At 38.6% G+C, this 20978-nt stretch overlaps 1 protein-coding gene across 1 annotated transcript in view; it reads right to left on the minus strand.

The window, feature by feature from the left end:
- LOC122798769 (zinc finger protein 436-like) overlaps positions 1-20978 on the minus strand; it is a 101866-nt gene that overhangs the window by 69611 nt on the left and 11277 nt on the right. The gene's annotated exons all lie outside the window — the stretch shown is intronic.

A 20978-nucleotide genomic window follows, 5' to 3' on the forward strand; every position in this document is an offset into this window, starting at 1 on the left:
GCCACGATTGTTTTGATGTTTAAACAGAGCGTTATTGTCTTTTCTTTTCCTTATCTCATATAAATGCTCGTAAATTCTCTGCCTCGATTTCCTCTCTGTCTTGCCAATGTAAAAAGAGTCACAGATTTCACATGTAGCAATATAAATCACTCCTGTGGTATTACACTTAGCAAAACCTTGAGTAGTAATATACTTGTTCCTCTTTTTCAAAAGAATAGAATCACCTTCCTTGATGTTATGCTATATGGGCAATGCCCGCATTTTCGTGTCCCTTTTTTGTTATTGTTATTAGTGGGGTTAAGGAAGTTTGTCCCTTCCAATATATTCTTGATGTTACATCCCTTCCTATATACACATTTAAATGGATTTTCAAAGATATGATTTAAATCAGACAAACTAGCAATTTTTTTCCATTCTTTACTAAGAAATACTTCTCACCAGATTACTCTCCCCGTCAAAGGTGGTAAACATGGCAGAATAAAAACCTTTTTCTAAAGTTGTAGTAATAGCAGAGCTTACCTCAATATTTTGTACTTCCAATGTAGGTAGTGGTACACCCAAAATTGAAGCATATCTTCCTGTTCTTCCTTCCTTAACCTCTACAATAACTGACGTTAGGAGATCTATTGGGTACCCCCTTGCTCCAAACATACTCTTAATAAATTCACATTCAGTATTAAAATCCAGATCATCTGATGTCATACTACTGGCTTTCACTAACTGACCTTTAACTATTGCTGTTTTTTTGAAAATGTGGGTGAGAGCTTGTATAATGCAAGCAAGCATTAGAAAACATGTATTTCCTAAAAATTTTTGATTTAAAACCTTCCCCCATTCTCTGTATATTTACATCTAAAAAAACACAATTCAACTTCATCTACTTTATAGGTGAATTTTAAAAAAAAAAGTTGTATTTGAAATATAATCAAAAAATTCCATGACTTTTTCCAGGGTATTGTTCCAAAAAAGACAAACATCATCCAGGAAGTGCCCATAGTAGTTCCAGTATTGTTTAAAATTAGAATTTTGAACAATTTTTTCTTCCCAATACAATAAAATGATGGCATATGTAGGTGCACAATGGGCACCCATAGCTACGCCTTTAGGTTGTCTAAAATATTCCCCTTGGAAGAATATAAAATTATTGTTTAAAATAAATTCCAGTAAAACAAGGCATGTAAGAAATACCTTGAAAGAAATATTATTCTTGCTTCCCAAAAACTCTTCAAACCAAACTAAACCTATCTCGTGAGGAATACACGTAAAAAGGTCCACAACATCCAAAGTGATAAAACTAGAGGTGTCAACCTGTTTAGAATTATTAATATGCCTTAAAAAATCCCAAGAATCCTTTAAAACACTAGGCTGTTCCATCACCACGTTCTTGAGATGTACATCTACATATTTTGCCAGTGGAGCAGTAATAAAACCCTCCACAGATACAATAGGTCTGAGAGGAGGGTCATCAGGATTTTTGTGGACCTTTGGTATGCCAAAAATACAAGGCACTTTGGGTTGTTCAACATGTAAATAATTATATGTTTCCAAATCAATAAGCCCCTCTAAAACTAAATCATTCAAACAGAGGGAAAGTTTTTTATAAGCAATATGAATTTTATTCATAGACACTCTCATAGGTATATTGGTCATTTAACAAATCAAACATTTTTGCCTCATAATTAATATGATCCATAAAAACCACCCCACCTCCCTTATCAGGCGTCATGATTCTAAGATTTTTATTCTCTCTACATAAACTGAGTGTATGCATTTCTTCCGTATAAAGGTTTGGACTAACCTTGTTGTACTTAAGTTTATCTCTTATCTCCTTTTCAACCAAAACCTCAAAATTCCTAAGCTGGGGTGAATGGGTGGATTGAACGTACTCTTCTTTGTTAAAATAGTGGTATTTTTTCTTATATTACCATTAAAAAATACCTCTAAATTTTTCTGCTTAATAAAAAGTTTAAAATCCACTAATAACTTCGCTATATTGGCCTTAATGTTAGGAATAAAAGTAAAACCTTTAGTAAATAAGTTGAAATGAGCTTTGCAATTTCGTTTGCTGTGCTGCTGTGATTTAGCTTGCTGTGGATTGTTTTTGTGCTTGTTCATTAAAGCAGTTGTCCGTTTTGCTGAGGTTTAATGCCAAGAAATGTATAGTTATCCCCTTTGGAAAAAAACATGTACCCATGAATTACCACATAGGTGGCAGGACACTAAACATCGAAAGTGTGATGAGAGACTTAGGGACACAGGTGGACAGTGGTCTCACTTTTGATAACCACATCACCAGAAGAGTCAAGAAATCCTTCTATGTGGCACATCTCATCACCAAGGGCTTTTCATCCAGAAAAAAGGAGGTCATTGTCCCACTGTACTCATCCCTCATTAGACCCATTATAGAGTATAATGCCCTCACAAGACATCTGCAACAGCTGGAAAGGCCACAAAAATACCTCACTAAAAGAATCACAGGCCGCCATATGCTGACCATCTAAAAAAACTCCAGCTATACTCTGTGGCATATAGTCTACTCAGAGGTGATCTCTGCTTAACATACAAGGCCATGTCAAACCCTAAGCTGTTGGACATGCCTCACTTAAAGAAATCCCAATCCCTCAGAGCCACACACTCCAGGGATTTAAACCTTGTCATCACAATGAACAAAACATGCTGGAGGGATAGGTTCTTGATTCAGAGACTCCCCATACTCTGAAATAGACTGCTCATACATGTCAAGCAGAGCGCCCCATTGGTCCTTTTCAAAAGGAACCTTGATGATTGGATGGGAGATAGGAAATTCACCCTGGGGATCATGTCAGTCGCCCTGCTAGACAGGGGTCCAGAGAAGTAAATATTGTGGGAAGAAATATCCAGAGAATTGTTATGGCTAGGCTTGCATAGGCCCTAGGGCCGATAGCCTAGTACCAACCTATGAACGTATAAGAAGAGTCACTTAAAGGTCTAAGTGAGAGAGTGTTTAGCTGTATAATATTAGATGACCTGTAGTGGTGCTGCCCTCTGCACAGAATGGCAGCACTTTGAGTAGCTGTGAAAAATGGAAGGGTATGTAGAGCCTTTCTATAAAGGATTTTAAACTCAGGAGGTTTGCTTATATACAAGGTACTGGTAACTACATTTGCACACTGCTCAAATGTGAGGCTTTTATACTAACAGGATGAAAAACTTTTACACAGTTAAACACTCAGACCAATCAGACAAAAACACAATAAGCCTTCCACCAGCAGTTACCAACCTGGATGGTTTCAATCAGCCCTCTGCTCCCACCAGAGTGCAAAAAAAACTTGTAAAACAAACTGGTTTTGAGCTCATGGGTAGTAATAAATGTTTTACAACAAAAGGCAGAACTCCTGCACTATCAGGAATCATTGGAAATAAGTTCACAAACCCTAAGACATGTTCACAAATACAGAAAAAAGTGAGCAAATGTAGGGAGAGCTTCACAGAAAAACTTTGCAAAACTCAAAAATAGTTTGCCAAATTTAGGAGAATTTTAGCAAACTTAAAAGAGCTTTTGAAGTATTAGAAGAGGTTAGAAAATATTAGAATACTGTTAAAACAACCTAAGAACAGTACAATAACAGACAGATGGCATTTCTTTAACAAGGGCATGGGAAAAACAGTGATAGATTCAACCAAATAAAAAAAAATGTAGCACAAAAATGTTAAATAGTACTGAAACAGAGCCCGTGCAAAAAAAAAAAATTGCATCAGCTTTGTAGGTCCAGATGGTTTTATAAGCAATTCAAGCCTTGTAGTCACAAGTGTCCAAGCCAGGCACAAGGAAGCTCTGAATAAATGAGCACAGTCTCAGAAAAATGTAGGGCTTTTGTACAGGCAGGATGAAAGACTTTTACACAGATAAGCCCTCAGGCCAATCAGATTAAAACACAATAAGCCTTCCATCAGCAGTTCCCAACTCAGCCCTCTGCACCCCTTCAGAGTACAAAAAAACCCTTAATGTAAAATAAACTGCTTTTTTAAATTTTAAAACATAACAGATCGAAGCAAAAAACAGTTTTAAAACAAGAATAAATATTATAATGAAAAACTTCACAACAGTAAATGAAAATAAAAAAATTAGAAATGTGTCTGCATAAACAAACATTCAACTTTGATTCTATTTCATATCATATTATGTTTGATTTTTCAAGTAACTTTAACTTTTATCCAAGAATTATAATATGAAGTGACTATCTGCTCTCATCTTGATTGTAGTTAACTCCAGTTGAGAACATTAATGGAAATATTTCTGAACTCTTTAAATGAAAGGGGAGTTTCATTTTTCAGTTTATAGTTATTACTTTATGAGCAAAGCAAACTGGTTTTGAGAACAAGTTCAGTAACAAATCCTTTAGTATAAAAGGCAGAACTCCTGCACTATCAAGTTGTTGTTTGTCTTTTCGGCTATTCCTGGTTAGGGGTCGTCACAGCGGAACTGCGGTCCGCTAATGATTGGCAGTAGATTTTTTTGGTGCCGAGTTGCCAGCTTGACACCCAACCTTCAGCGAAGGCACGCCCATTCACACATGTCATGTACTATCACGAATCCTTGGAAATAACGTCACAATCCCCATGAAATGTTCACAAATACATAACAGACTACAAAAGACCAGTTTATAAAAACAGTTTGTAAACAGAAAAAGGATACAAGTTGAGTTCATGGCTCTCAAGTGTACCTCATTAAGAGGAGCATTCCAAATTTGGGCTCTTAAGTTTGTGTTCCTCGTAGTTCCACATTGAAAGGGTCTGTAACACAGTGTTAGGAATTTTTTTAAGTAAAATCCATGGTAAATGGAAATAAGTCATATTAATTCATTAAAAGATCTTCTGTATAAGTAAAACTAGCATATCTTAACCATCTTCCTAGCTGAAGTGCTTGGCAAGTTATTAGTATGTATTCCACATTTTGCCCATTTGTTCAAAATGAAGAAAACTTGCCCTCATTTTGGAGATGGAAGGTTGAGAGCTATGGCTGAGTTGAATAAAATATAATGCTCAGTAAAGGTGAACCTCACTCAAAAAATGAAAAAAAACATGTTTTTTTAGTACATCTTGAACTTTTCTATATTACTAACGTCCCTGTATCAAAGTAAATGGTTACTGTTATTTTCTTATTTGTTATCCCCAAAATGATCTGAAGGAGGCTGCCATGGCTATCATAAGCATGTTTTACAGTTAATGCCTTCACTTTCCTGATGTCATGTTAGATGGAGAGAAATAAATCCTTATGATGAGGGATCATTTCCAGTGGTTTTGTCTCTCACCAGTCTACAACAATGACGTGACTGCCTACTTTTCACTGGCAGCATCACTCTGCATTTTAATTACTTTGGTTCCTTTAACTTTCATTAGTTGCCACTGCTGTTGCAGCATTTTAAGGTATGTTTGAATAACAGGCTTGAAAATGTAGCTCAGTTTATTATTTTCAAAGTAACAGCTGTAGTTCAGTGTTCAAGTGGGAGAAATCTGACCTTCGTTATTAACAGGCGTTACTTGGGCTGAGATGGTTTGTGCTGCATTCACAGTTTTAAATATTGTAGCTAGAATTAGAGTCTTTGATGTTAATATTATTGCTCCAACTCACTGGATTTGACTCAACAAAACAGTATATACAATGCAAAAGTGCTGCATCAAAACACCGGAAGTATGAATGCTGCCAGGCTAGCCAGATAGAATTTTTATAAATAATTCTATCATTTGTAAATATGAATGTTGAACTACAGACTTGTTTTCTTAATTGAAAGGAAATACTGTAAAATGTTGAAATATCAGCTTGTTTTCTTAAATGAAAGAATATGCTGTGAAATGTTGAAACAATGTAGCAACATTGCCCTCTGCTGTAATGAAAGCTAAGTCAAGCATTTCTTGCCTGTCCTTTGAAGTTAAAACAATTTCATGTCTGTCCTTTTGAAGTTAAAATTTGGAGTTGATGAGTCTGGAATGAAGCATCCTGCCTATTGTTTTAACTTAAAGAATAATTACTAGAGTTTACATGTGGAACGTCTTTTATGGCTGTAGTTTCCTGCAGGTGCAAGATAACAAGAATGTAGTATCTGTTAGCCTGGGAACACCAGGAAAGTATAAAAACGGATGTAATGGGAATCAGGACTGAAGATAGCGATTTAAACAGAGAGAATCAGAAGGCATTAAGCATTTTTGTCTTGACCATCCAGCTCATCAGCACTCTGCCTGTTTCTGTATGTAAGGTATCTTAGACTTGTGTTTTCCTTTAGAAATAGCTGGGAACTAAAAAGATTAGCCTAAGTCTTTTTCTGTGATGTCAGAACTGTACTACTGAATTATTTTAAGTATTTCTCTGTGATCTCTGAACTCTTGACTAGCACTGTGTAGTAAGAAGTATTGTCTTATGTTTTATTATTTATTATTAGATATTTTAAAACCTATGAATTGTGGCTGTTTTGTGTAGAGATAAGTTAAGCTCTAAGAGTATATTGCATGTATATAAGGATCCTGTACCAAGTCACTCTAATAAGCTTTGACTGTTTAGTTATACTACCAATTGGATAATAATATTGCACAGTAATAATTGGACACCCTTTCATAAGGGCCTTTGAGTAGCTGATAAATATTAGCTGGGTGGTTGCAAGTGATTTCTACCGTATAGTCTGGGTAAAAGGGGCACAGCTGGAGAACCTGTGCCTGCCTTCCCCAGAAGTGTCTCTGTGGTTCTATAAACTCTTATCTCAAAGTGTGTGTGTGTGTGTGTGTGTGTGTGTGTGTGTGTGTGTGTGTGTGTGTGTGTGTGTGTGTGTGTGTGTGTGTGTGTGTGTGTCAGCTACTTGGGCAGGGACACAAAGCACTGGTTGGACAGAGAGGCTGCTGGAAATTTTAGCTTGCCCAACTGGCTGAGATCTGGGTCCTATAGCTTTGAGTCTTATTGGGGACCTGGAGAACAAGGGAGCGACCAGCCCTAGACTGATTGTGAGCTCTGTGTGCTCATAAGGGAAATTGCACTTTACTGTGTGTATTTGTTATCCTTTCCTCATATATGAGATGCCCTCTCTGGTGTTAGTGGTGAGGACTGAGCCTCCTTTATTGCTGGGCCAGGGCATGGGCGTCAAAAGAAGAAACATACATATTTATAGAAAATACAGTGTAGAAAAAATACAAAAATCAGATACTGACAGAAAGTTATAAGAATATATGTGTGTTTTTTTCTTTGTGTCACTGTGTTTTATTAGAGGGAAAGACATTTGCATCTGGAAACTTAGCTTGAAAACTCTGCCTGTGTTCAAACTCAAGGTTACACTATTTATCTGAGGTGTGATGCTGGCAATCTGTAACTGATAAGGCACATTTAAATACCACTGTTTAAGAGTCATTGTTTTCTTAATGGTTCTGTAGCTGGGATAAGTGACCTAAATATGCCACTTTTAGTAACCTTTGTGATGTAACAGATGAGACAAATGCAAGAAAGAAAGGCAAACATAATTATTAAATGACGTTGTTCTGCATATAAAGTGTTTAGTGTTGGATTACAGAGAAGGAAAATCACTTTTTCAAAAGAAAAACTTGACTTTTGGGTGGAGTTCTCCTTTCAGACACAGTTTGAGTTATTGGTTTAGAATATAAATGGGCATGTTGAAAACACAAAAAAAAGGAAAAGGTACTTCAACACTAGAAGGAAGGACAAAGTCAGTGTAAGGGATCTGAGATGTACTGACTATTGCAGAGAATGGTCAGACTTTGCTAGTGCAGGGTTAGTGCAGGGTTGAGTATGGCTTTACATTCTTATTTAACATCTGAAAGTTTTATAACTTTTTGTCAGTGCATATTTTCTTTGCTAACACCCTGCATATTGATCAGCCCCAATGTGGTAAGTGTGGTTCTTTATACATAAATAGTTATTGGTACTGAAGTTTATAAACCAGTATGTTGATGTCAGGACAGTTATGTAGGTAATGTGTGTTTATGGTAGAGTTGTACACCTGTACAGACAAGTTATGTTACATAAGCACGGTCAGTCACAAGGTTAGTCTCGCAATAACATACCAGTACTTTGTAGGTAGACAACCCTTCAAACACACCAGTGTGATAAGACAGAGCAGCTTCAGAATGTTTAAGTGACCCCAACTCAATAGGATACCACAGCAAAGGTTGTATACCCTTTACATATCAGACAGCCATGCTGCCCCACAATGTATTCATTTTTGAAGCTGTAGTTATATTTTATAGGTAGTAATAGTCATAAAAATGGGTTGTATACTTTAGCTTTACTAACAAGGTTTCACTTTGCCTCTCCCCCCCATTTTATTGCTCTCCTTTCTTCTTAACTTGTTTTTATCTATTACTTCTCTCCCTTCTTTTCATAATTTTATACAGCAGCTAGAATGGCAATGCCAGTGGCCAGGCCTGGTTCCACCACCCATGCACAGCCAGTTCTTGCTTCTAAGAGGAGGCCGCACTGGAGAGGAGTGATGTGTCCACCTCTCCTGACCTAATAAAGCTTCATCCGCTGGCAGTGCTGTCATTCCCACTGGTGCCTCTGTCAAGCGTAGTGTATAATATTTACATTACCAGCTATGCATTTGCTCTGCAGGTGAAAAACAAATTGGCTCAGCACTTATTTCCTTTCTAGGTTCCAATTAAGCTAAGCAGTAAAACAGCTACCATGCATTAGGTTATTTGTATAAAATATATTTTACACTATTAAAAATAAATGAATAAGTAGACATTAATTAAAAGTACTGTACAGCATTAAAACATGCAAAAAGTCACTTACATTAGTCCACTGTCAAGAAGGTAAAATAACATTTGCAACTTCCCCCAAAAGTTATTTTATAATTAGAACCTTCTGAGTTTGCAGCCCATGGAGTTTAGGTCCTTGATAATCACCGAGAAGCAGTACAAAGTTCAGTGTCCACTCTTGTGAAATCCAGAAAACTGAATACAAGTATTTGCAAAGCTAGGGTGATGATCTCAGATGTGTATCAATTTAACCACAGGCAGAATTTGGCTGCTTTCTATTCTTCACTGCAAATAGATCTATCTTGAGCCCTGGAATTAGCAAGATTTCACAGTTTCAGTTCCTTTACCAGAGTGTAGCTGTTTAGCAGACCTCTACCATACACCAAAGACTGGCCCTGTATTAGAGCCGGGACAGAAAAATCCTGACTGAAGAAAGAATGAATGAATGAATTACTGACTGCCTGACTCAACAACTTTCTCTCCAAGTATATCTTTACTTATTTATTTGTTTACCAGGAAAGTCCGACTGGACACGTGTCCTTTTCAGTGGAAGCCCGGGGAGGAAAGCTCCACATTGAACATACAGACATGACTAGTTCAGAAGTATACATAGTACAAGTAAAATACTAGGTTAAACTACGTTAGATAATACACAATAAGTTTAAAGAATTGCTAGGGAATCACTAAATTAAACAGATAAGTATAAAGAATATTACATTATATGTTCATGTAAATAGATAAAGAAACCAAGTGACATTCCACAACTTCAAGTATTTACAAATAGGTTGCAATGAGAAGTCACAATATTTCCACACCTCAATGGTTTAATAGTACTGAGAAGTGTTAGCATGCATTGAGGCATGTGTAGTTAGAATAGACAGAGGGAGGTGATGTAGTCATAATTTCCTATAAAATACACAGAGGGAGTTGTTGTAGTTTGTAGGTGAATCAAGATAATAACAAGGTCAGAGAGAGCTGTTAGGAGTAGAGCAACTATATCACTTGCTCATAAAGAGGAAAGCTTTGGGAATCTATGCCCTCTGCTGTGGACTATGATAAGACGTATGTGTAAACTAAAAAAGGAGGAGGCGTAGCCATACTTTATAAGAATGGATTACAAGTTACCTTGTTAGACTCCAAACCTCCACTTTGCAACAATGCAGAAATTCTTCTAACTAAGGTTCAGCTTAACAAAAGCAAAGCCATATATCTATCATGTGTCTATCTTCCCCCAGGCAATAACATCAACACATTAGAGGCTATCCTCAGCTGGCTCTCAAGTAACTACCTCCAAGATACCATTATACTTGGAGATTTTAACATTAACTGGAACTCCTGTATATCTGAGCAGCCTTTTACTCATATCAACTTATATGGTTTTACCCAAACTATAACATCCCCAACCTGCACCAATAAAACTAACAACAAAACTAGTACCCTTGACTGGATACTCACTAATACCCCCCAACTAAACTATAAAACAGGCACCCTCCCTGAGGACATAAGTGATCACTTGCTTACCTATTTAATCAGAATAAAAACTGACATCCTAAACTCAACCATCTGTAGAACTATTCGCACTACCAAAAATGTTAACCCTGCTCACTTTCAAGCTGAACTAGTCACCTGTGACTGGTCACCCCTGAAATACCTCCCAATAGATAATGCCGTGAAATACTTTAACTCTAAATTTCTAACCATTTTAAACAGCCATGCCCCATTACGCAAAGTTAGAATTAAACAATGGGACAAATGGCACTCAACAAAAAGCTCCTCAGACCACCTGCAATTCAGACAGCTAAGAAATGAAACAAAAAAAAAACATATTGGCTGATAAAAGAAACTACTACTACCAACTACAACAAACCAACCAAAATAATCCCCATAAATTCTGGCGAGGTATCAATAACCTCCTACACCCTGGATGCTCAAGTACTCCCTCTCCCTCTGGCTCTGATCACAACAATCCCATCCAAATAGCTGACTCATTTTATACTTTTTTCACTGAAACCATACAATCCCTAGCCAACCAGCTATCCCCTAGCATCCCAGGCTCTGCCACAACCTTTACCAATAATTCTCATCAATTTCATTTTCAGCCAGTGCCCACTTCACTTATCTGTAACATCATACAGAAACTTAAACCCACTACTCTCTCTGCTGATAAATTACCTGCAGAATACCTGCAAAAAGCTGCTAAAGTCATAGCCTACCCCATATCCATCCTCATTAACAGAACTATTTCTGAAGGATCTATTCCCCTAATCTAGAAAGTCTCTCACATAATTCCCCTGCATAAGGGTGGTAACTTCAAAGAGTTGTCCAATTATAGGCCCATAGCTATTCGATCTCCTTTGGCAAAAATAATGGAGAAATGTATACACATACAACTGTTAACCTACCTACTTGATCACAATTTATTAGCACCCTGTCAACATGGCTTTAAACCATTTCATAGCACCACCTCTGCTCTCTTATCCTTCACTGACCCTATCAACAGTAATTGTAATATTGATACTCTGTCCTCAGCTGTTTTTATTGACCTGTCCAAAACATTTGACATGGTGAATCACCACCTCCTTATAGACTCACTCAAAAACCTGTCATTGGACAACCATACTATACAGTGGTTTCAATCATACCTACATAACAGGCAACAGGCTGTACTATGGGAAAATACTTTATCTTCCCACCTCCCAGTTGCTCTAGGGGTCCCGCAATGATCTATATTAGGCCCATTACTCTTCTCCATCTTTACAAACGACCTTCATTCTGTAATTCCTCAAGCTGACTGTATCCAATACGCTGACGACTCCACACTCATATGCGCTGCTGCTTCTCAATCAGAACTTCAGTCACTAACCCAAATGACCTTTAGTACAGTTGAAAACTGGCTCCTACAAAGACGTCTTATCCTTAACCCCAAAAAAACAAAAATGTTACTATTTACCCCCACCCGCAGAACCTCCCTACTTAACTTTACTATTACTTCAAATGATAGTAATATCTCCTGAACCAACCACCAAACTACCCAGGGTACTAATAGATAACAACTTGTCCTTTGAACCTCACATTAATAACACCATAAAAATAGTAAACAAGAAACTAGGTTCCCTCTATAGAATAAAACCCTTTCTAACACCTCCAGCCAGGGTTACTATTGCTCGTACCCACCTCATCTCTACCTTGCTCTATGCCTCCCCTATCTATACTTATTTTATTTTTATTTTATTTTATTTTATTATTCATTGACGGGAAAGTCCGACTAAGGTTCCACAGAGCTGTTTTTCAGCGGAGGCCCCAGGGAGAAAATCCTCAGATGCATGTCTTTGGACATGTCTTTCTATATACCAAAATATGTAGACGTAATCTGAGTAAACTTACATCCTCCTACAACAATATTGCCAGATTTGCAGCTGGGTCCTCCTATAGAACTCATCACTGTATCAATCTGAATCAGTTAGGATGGTTAGAGCTGCCAAATTTAATACTTTTCAATCAATTAATAGTAGCCCATAAGATCCTGTATTTACCTCATAATACACCCATACTTACATCCCTAGTCATCCCCTATAATAACCTCAAGACCTTACGCTCAGCTAATAACCTACTTGTACAAATATCAAAATCCAACAACTTAGCTGGTGACACCTTGTTCTCCAATACAGTAGGTAAAGCCTGGAACATCCTCCCAAGCCAGCTAACCTCAATATCCTCTGTCAGCTTATTTAAAAGCAAGCTTAAACCCTACCTCAAATCACACTGGCTATGCCCCTGTGTTAGCCCAGACTAAGTACCTAACTATTAACTAGACTCCCACAATTCCTAGCCTCCCATGATCATGATCTTGTGTTGTCTCACTAATTTTAGTGAGCTTAACCTTCCTTAGGATTTTTTCTCATGTAAATAAGTAAATACTGTGGAATGATCAAACACCTTCATATAGTATCACAACCTATGTGTTAAATAACACTAGAAATCCATCCTTGTTTGCTGTTCTTCTATACTCTATCTATTGATCTCGTGTTTTTCTTTCTTAGGTTTTTGTGAGACCTTAGTATCTCTTATCATAAATTACTAGGTGTATCTAATTTTGTAATATGTTATAAAGATTTGTACTACACCATTTCTAATACAAATGTATTAGTCTTATTCATCTATTCTTAGATAAATTTTTCCTTTTTCCTACTGAAATATAAAATATAAAATCTTAGGCTTGTACTATAATTGTTAAAACTTATGTACCAAATTATACTGTTATTGTCTTTGTCTTGACCTTTTATGTTGTTGTAATTTGTGGAGCTTTTCTCCCCGGGCCTCCACTGAAAATGGACATATATCCAGCTGGACTAGCCCGGTCAACAAATGTAAAATGAAATAAAATAAAATAAATAAATTTGGTCTGCATTCTTTTGGTGAGATACGCAAGCGCACATAGCCAAGATTCTCTTGTTTTACAAACTAAAATAAAAAATCTTTCGATGAAGCATGACCTGTGCCCTCTGTTTTCTATGTAAATAAACAGGGGATGTCTCATAAAAATGGTTGTATGCTGCAAATTATATTTTAGAAGGTTAGCAAGGTTAATGCCCATCAATACATGAAGGAAAGCTTGATAACTGTAAGTAATAAAATACTATACACAACAGCATTTACAACAATAGCAATATTATCTCTTATTATTCTTGGCTAGGCTTGTTAAGGCCTCAGGGCCATTAGTCTGGTAACCTCCTATGATCTCATGCTGTTATGATCATTAGAAAAAATGATACTCATGACTGTCAACATTGTGCATCAAAATGTTTTATTCATACTGACTCTATTTACATTTTAAAAGACAACACACTGAGATTAAATGGTCTGAATATGGAATGCAGCTGGGATCTTACAAATGCTTGAATAGTCTTATTAAATGCTTTATTAGTCTTTTAAATTCTTCTATTTTTTATTTATATTTACATTGCTTTGTGTGACAGTGTTTAACTCATTTTATGTCTCTGCCAAAGTGTCTGTTTTGTTAATAACTGTCATGTTTCTTTCTGTAAGCCATGTGGTCATTTTTAATCAGCCAAATTCAGTCTGGAAAAATATGTTAGCAAACCAGTTTTCAAGCAAATTGCTCTTGGAATTAAAATAAAAACACAATGAATACCTCCTAATTAAAAATGTGGGCTACTTCAGGGAGATGTAAAGAAAGCAAATGAACATGTACTTTCAGCATTTTAATCTTACCATGTGCCTCAAGTACAAATGCCTCTTCTGGACATAGCCCTTCACAGTTATACAAACCACTGTAAAGGCAACTAGCAACATTAGATTTCTAGTCAATTAGCACTTTTTTAAAAGTAGGTTTTCTGCACTTCAGCTTTCACATGTGAATTGTATGGATACAAATTCTTATTTTTATGTAGTCTTACATTTTACAGAAGCCATTACTGTGTGAGATACTAACCCGGCTTCTTATCTACCACCAACCCTGATCTTCTGACAACACCTACCTGCTATACCAGAGCTAGTCAGTCTCACATAGGTTCATAGCTTTGTAGGTGTTTACTAGGCTAATGACCACAGGGGCTTTTTTAAGCCTAGCAATGCATCCCAAATCTCTGACAAGTTCTGGTACCCTCAAGAAGTGTAAGCAGGGGCCTGGGAGATGAACCATTTTACAGGCTGCCTGTGTGCATTAGTGACCTAGGTGCCAAACTAGGGATGAATTTTCTGTTCCCCATCCAGTTGTCCAAGTTACACTTTAAATGGGTTATGGAGGAACTCTGCTTCACATGGATGGGGAAGCCTGTTCCAGAGATAGGGTAGCCTCTGGGATACATACCTGTCTCTTCAGCAGGTCCTATTTATATCACAAACAATGTTTAAGTCTTTAGAATGGGTAATTCTAATGCTGTTTGTTTTCTAGATACGCAGGAGGTTCATCAAAGTGAGGGTTTGACAATGTCTTGTATAACAGACATATATCACCCCTCAACAGCCTGTAGGAGTATATTTTTGCATGGAAAACAAATTCCAGTGAGCTTCTGAAAATGAATGAGATTGCTGCAATATTAGATATACCACCTTAAATGGCAAATGTTGATGAAAACTTTCCCTTGCAAAAACTAGCTTGATATCTGTGAAAAGATTGTTTTACTGCACAAAGACAAAACTAAACCAGCTAAAGATAATGCAGACCACACACCAAAACTCGATTTATGCATGAAAAAGACAACTGCATTGCACACATAATGCACGAACACACGTGTGCGAGCATACGCGGTGCACACACGTGGCGCACACACGCACTCCCATGCATGCGCGCGCGCACACACACACACACACACACACACACACACACACACACACACACACACACTGCTGCTGCTTTCAGTAAATACACATTTACTCCAAATAGATGAAAATACCATCTCTCATTCAGTGAGTTCTGCTCAAACAAACAAACAACTTCACAAAATCATGTAAACAAAGTTCAAACAGCTGAAGTTCTTAAATATTTTTCATCTGTTATACTTAAAACTGGGACTGTTCAAATGCAAAAAAATAACAAAGAGGCACTATCATGCAGACCCATCAAACAGCCAAAATGTTCACCTCAAAGATATTCTACAAAATTGCTTTACAGAAACAGATGAATTACACCACAAGGTGGCAGTACACTAAACACCAAAAGTGTGATGTCAGGGAAATCCTTTGTGGCACACCACATCACTAAGGGCTTTCATCCAGAAAAAAAAGAGGTCATTGTCTCCACTGTACTCATCCTCATAGACCCATTATAGAGTACAACGCCCCATTTGACCATCTAAAAACTCCAGCTATACACTGTGGCATATCATCTACTCAGAGAAACCACTTCCCAGAAATCCAAATCCCTCAGAGCCACCCACACGGGACTCCGACCATTATCATCACATCATCACAAACAACAAAAACATGCTGGAGGACTGAGTTCCAGACCATCCCCTCCTCTACTCCCAGAGACTTCATGTAGATGAGCAGACCCTCCCAACATGCCTTCCTCCTCTCTCTTCAAAAAAGGAACAATGATGATTGGATGGGAGATGGGAGAGTCCCCCCGGGATCAATCCTCAGCCACACACCACACTAAACCTTGTCATCACAATGAAACAAACAACAATGAGGGGGGGGATAGGTTCCCAGAGACCCCCCCCCCATACTCTGATAGACTCCATGCATGTCAAGCAAGCAGACGCCTCCTTTGCCCTCTTCAAAGGAACAATGATGATGCCCTGCTAGACAGGGGTCAGGAAGTAAATATTGTGGGAAGAGGAATCAGGAATAGTATGTATGTAGTTATGGCAGGAGCTATAGGGCCGATAGCCTAGTGCCAAACTATGAACCTATGAACCTAAGATGCTAAAGTATTGTGAGTGCATTATACAAGCAGCTCTTACTTGGAGACTCTGTGGCAGCAGAATACATTTACAGGACACTGCTCTAAGCAACACGATGGAGAGAAAGCCTGGGCAGCAGAATGCATTTACAGGACACTACTCCAAGCAACACGATGGACAGAATGCCTGGGCAGAAGAATACATTTACAGGACACTGCTCCAAGCAACACGATGGACAGAACGCCTGGGCAGCAGAATCCATACACTGGACACTGCTCCAAGCAGCACAATGGACAGAACACCTGGGCAGCAGAATCCATATACAGGACACTGCTCCAAGCAGGACAATGGGCAGAACACCTGGGCAGCAGAATCCATACACTGGACTCTGCTCCAAGCAGCACAATGGACAGAACACCTGGGCAGCAGAATCCATACACAGGACACTGCTCCAAGCAGGACAATGGGCAGAACACCTGGGCAGCAGAATCCATACACAGGACACTGCTCCAAACAGCACAATGGACAAAACACCTGGGCAGCAGAACCCATAACCAGGACACTGCTCCAAGCAGGACAATGGACAAAACACTTGGGCAGCAGAATCCATATAAAGGACTCTGCACCAAGCAGGACAATGGGCAGAATGCCTGGGCAGCAGAATCCATACACAGGACACTGCTCCAAGCAGCACAATGGGCAGAACACCTGGGCAGCAGAATCCATACACAGGACACTGCTCCAAGCAGGACAATGGGCAGAACACCTGGGCAGCAGAATCCATACACAGGACACTGCTCCAAGCAGGACAATGGACAGAACACCTGGGCAGCAGAATCCATACACAGGACACTGCTACAAGCAGCACAATGGACAGAACACCTGGGCAGCAAAATCCATACACAGGACTCTGCTCCAATCAGCACAATGGACAGAACACCTGGGCAGCAGATCATGGATAAACACTATTCAGGTCTGATATCAATTAGTAGGCTCCAGATCTAGAAATAGCATCTTGTATTTGGAAGATTTGTGCAAAGCGGACACTGCAGCAACCTACATAAGCCTCATTCAGTCCCTGAAGCATTCTTAAGGAAATTAAGAAAAGAAGTGGTCACATCCTGGCCAAATGTGCCTTTCAAGCCACTACTGAGGGGTTTTGTACTCAAACAATACAGACAGTTGCTTGTCATTTAGAGAGACACTGTATGGATATCTTTCAGCCCTCTCTGCAAAGGACACAATCAGCAGCTGGCATTCCAAAAGGGGACTGTTCTACTCCTCTATTTAATGACATAAGGGTATTCATGATATGTAAGAGACATTCGTCAACCTTTGATACGTATGAAAAACAAAAATATACTGGTTTACATTTTGTATGGATGCAAATCAGGGTAAAAGAAATATATGGTTCATAGGAAAGACCTGTCATTGTGAAAGACCAGATACAACTCGTACTAATGAGACATACAGTTCAGAAATATGTCTGGCCAAAAAGATGACAAGTAAAGTTTTTCCAGCAGTGTAACCAGTTCAGCTTGGTTAGCCAGTACAAAAAAAGGAAAATAAACTAAAACAATAAAACTGGGGTCCCACTGTTGGTCTTAGAAATGGGCACTTGAAACATTCTATAAAGAAAGGAATTACAGTCAGCTCCACTTAAATGCATATTAGATAAAAGCATAATCCGGTTAAATGCAGAGAGTCAGTTCAGTCCCATTGTAATTGTATTGTGGTGTATTCTGCATTAAAGTATATCAGATAACTGCATACTTTGTTTTGCTGCATATCTGTCTTGAATCCCAAGTAGTTCACTGCCATGTTATTTATTCGACATAACTGCATAGCCCAGAGCAGCTGTGAGCTGTAACCGCGAGATATTTATGTGTACATACTGTGTCATTACATGAGCAGGACGTCTCTTGGTTATCTAAGGGATACTGTATGCTTTTGCTTAACATGTCAGAGTTATCGAACGATATTACAAGAATGTCAAAGAAACTGCTTAAAAAGACAATTACTTTAGCTGAGTGGGTCAATGTTATTAAAAGACTTGATAATTAAGAAAGTCAGATGTCTACTGCAACGTCATTAGGTGTGAACCAAAGCGTAATTTCAAGAATTCTGAAAAACAGAGAAGAAATGATTTAAGAGTGGCAAACAAATACCAACCCTAATCACAAATGTAAGAGGACGGGTATATAACTGAAGATGTCGAGGATGGCCTGTTGCACTGGTTTGCACAAGACAGAAGTCGAATAATTCACATTAGTGGTCCATTGTTAATGGAAAATGCTGACCAACTAGTCAAAAGCATAGGGGCTGAGAACTTCAAACCTACATCTGGTTGGTTAGAAAGATGGAAAAGATGCCACAACATTGTGTTCAAAAACCAGCACGGTGAAAAACCAGACAACAGATAATTTTGGGAGTTGAACGATAGGTGTCAGAAACTTTATCAGACATCATGAAAGAGTACAATACATTGGACATTTTCAATTGCTGAGGCTATACCAGATGGTACATTGACATTTAAAAGTGTTGAGGCTACTGGAGCAAAGGCTGTGAAAAATTAAATGACCTTACTATTAGCTTGTAATATGGATGGCAGTGAGAAGTTTGAACCTTGATCAGGAAAAGCAAAAACCCAAGGTGTTTAAAGAACATAAAGAAGTTTCCAGTCACTTACAAAGCAAACAATAATTCCTGTATGACTGGTGAAATTTGGAAATAATGGCTTCTGAAAACTGACCCGCAATGAGAAGAAAAAGAAGGAATAATCTTGTTGCTGTGTGACAACTGGGCTGCGCATACCAATGATGTAAATTGACAAATGTAAAACTTCAGTTCCTGCCACCAAACACCACCTCTCTTATTCAACCAATGGTTGAGCTCACTGAATGTGTGTCCCAGGCAGGTATGTCTCTAGCCTTAAGCAGCATTCTGCCATCACCCAGAATGATGCCCCAATACAAACAGAAAATGATTGACTTTAACAATTTGCTTAGTTTCTGGTGTTATTCCAGGGAGATCCAGTACCTGACAGCCTGGGAAGACATGATCAACAGACCACAATGCTTTGCCAGAGATGGCCTGCCTCTGCCTCAGCTGGATTTCAGGCTTCTGGCAAAGGCTATTGCCTCCCATATAGTGCCTTTTTTAGGAAAAGTGATGAGGTTAAAACTACCAACATAAAAATTTCAACAAAACACAAATTAAATGTCACGTTGCTAAATGCTAGGAGTCTAAACATGAAACTGTACTCATTGCAAGCATTCCTAATCCTGGAATCCTGGAAAATGCTGACATCTGTGTAGTCACAGAAACCTGGTTTAAAGCTGCAGACAACACCCTAGCCATATCCTGGTTACTCATCCTGTCATGCATTCGGACCCCAAACTGTGGGCAGTAAAGCCAAAGGAGGTGGAGTTTCAATATACATTACAGACATACACACCTCCAGGCTTTGTCAAACAGATGATGCACAGGAGACACTCCAGGTGAAGTTAACCATTGACAAGACCCCTATTCAAATCACAGCTAGCTACCGGCCCCCAAATCTGACTCAAAATGCCCAATCGGCCTATATGGACCTGTTCGAATCTATCAAGATTCAACCCTTTACCCTAATCCTGGGTGACTTTTAACTTCCCAAACATAGGCTGGAAGAACTCCTCGATTTTGTCAAAACAAATGCCTTGGAACAGCTAACCAATAACCCCACAAGGGGTGATAATATCTTGGACTTTGTATTAACCAACATGAGTAACCACTGCAGCATCCATATAGTATCATCCTCCCTGGTAAGATCCAACCACAAAATGATCACTTTTGAAGTCACAATCTCCCCCAACCCCCCCCCCCCCCCCTAGCTAGGATCAGGCATAAAAACTTCTCCAAAGCTGATTACAGCCTCCTGAAGGATGGTATAAACAGCTTCACAGTCTCCTCCCCCTCTGTAGGAACTGGCACCAATATCCCAAACTACACTATATATATATATATATATATATATATATATATATATATATATATATATATATATATATATATAGATGCATGAACTCAGGAATACCGGACAGGACTAGGTCATCTTCCGCAGGAAGTGTAAACCTGTCTGGTGGACATCTACAATAAATATATAACAAAAGGAAAAGATTGCTGCCAAAGACCAAGAAGGAGCGGGTGCCCAATTGGAAGCACTGTGTCTTTAGCCTGAACAAGCAAATAAGAGCACTAGTGAAATCCTCCAAAGCAAACTTTGAGTCCAACTTGGCCACGTCTACTAGAGACGATCATAAGGCCTTCTTCACATATGTCCTCAACCTCAAAGGAAGCACCCAGATCTGTTCAGAACTGGTGGTCAAGGACACCACATAAACAAATGCCATAGATATAGCAAACTTGCTGGCTGATAGATTCAGTGAAAACTTTACCCCTCTGTCCCCCATATCAGTAAGTCAGGACATCCCCAGTACCTGCCTCCTTCCCCTTATATCTAGGGAACCGGTCATCAATGCTCTCTCAAAGGCAAAAAATACAGCCTCCACTTTGTTACTTGGATTCTGTGCAGCCAGATCGTTTTTAACTTTTTATTGCTTGGCAGTTACTGGAGTGTGCACCGGACTACTGATTGCTGTAAGCTTGTTTTACTCAGCTATTAAACCTTGTTGGACTTTGCAGTGTACGCTCGTCTTGTGCCTATTAGTTTTTGGACGTTTTTAGTAAACATGAACTAAAAATGTTGTCATGCCTGTGTAATGCTGAAAAATAGTTCACTGCATTATCAAGTTACTAAATGAATCCTTTCTACTGCAAAGAAATATGAATAACATCTAAATGCTGCACTGTAGAGATGTATCAATATCTGAATCT

This window comes from Protopterus annectens, chromosome 3.part1 (genome assembly GCF_019279795.1).
Source record: "Protopterus annectens isolate FY-2018-M chromosome 3.part1, PAN1.0, whole genome shotgun sequence".
NCBI classification, from domain to species: Eukaryota; Metazoa; Chordata; order Ceratodontiformes; family Protopteridae; genus Protopterus; species Protopterus annectens.